Genomic DNA, 357 nt, shown 5'->3' with positions numbered 1-357 from the left:
ACAGATATTGCTGTTTTTGTGTTCAGGGAGGTTTATGTACATGATGAGGGGGACATACAGGTGGTATATGTAGGCAGAGGAAGATACAAAAAGAGACAGGGTGAAGTACAAATGAATAATCTACTGTAACGATTCTTTCAGAGAGCAGCTGAAAGAAACATGAAGTTGATCTGGCAAACATGGAGTAATGGGAAAAAGAAATGGAAGTAGTGCTGCTGATGGGGATGTACAGAGGAAGCCACAGGAAGATGCATCATTCTTATATTTAGAATTTTTTTTCTAAAGACATAGTGCCAAAAAAGGAGTTGTAGCACTACTCTGGGAGTTGGAAAAAAAAGGTGTTGAGGATGATTCAGG

This window comes from Penaeus monodon, chromosome 20 (assembly GCF_015228065.2).
Source record: "Penaeus monodon isolate SGIC_2016 chromosome 20, NSTDA_Pmon_1, whole genome shotgun sequence".
Classification (NCBI taxonomy): domain Eukaryota; kingdom Metazoa; phylum Arthropoda; class Malacostraca; order Decapoda; family Penaeidae; genus Penaeus; species Penaeus monodon.
The sequence above is the reverse complement of the archived record's forward strand: the minus strand, read 5'-3'. Positions refer to the sequence as shown.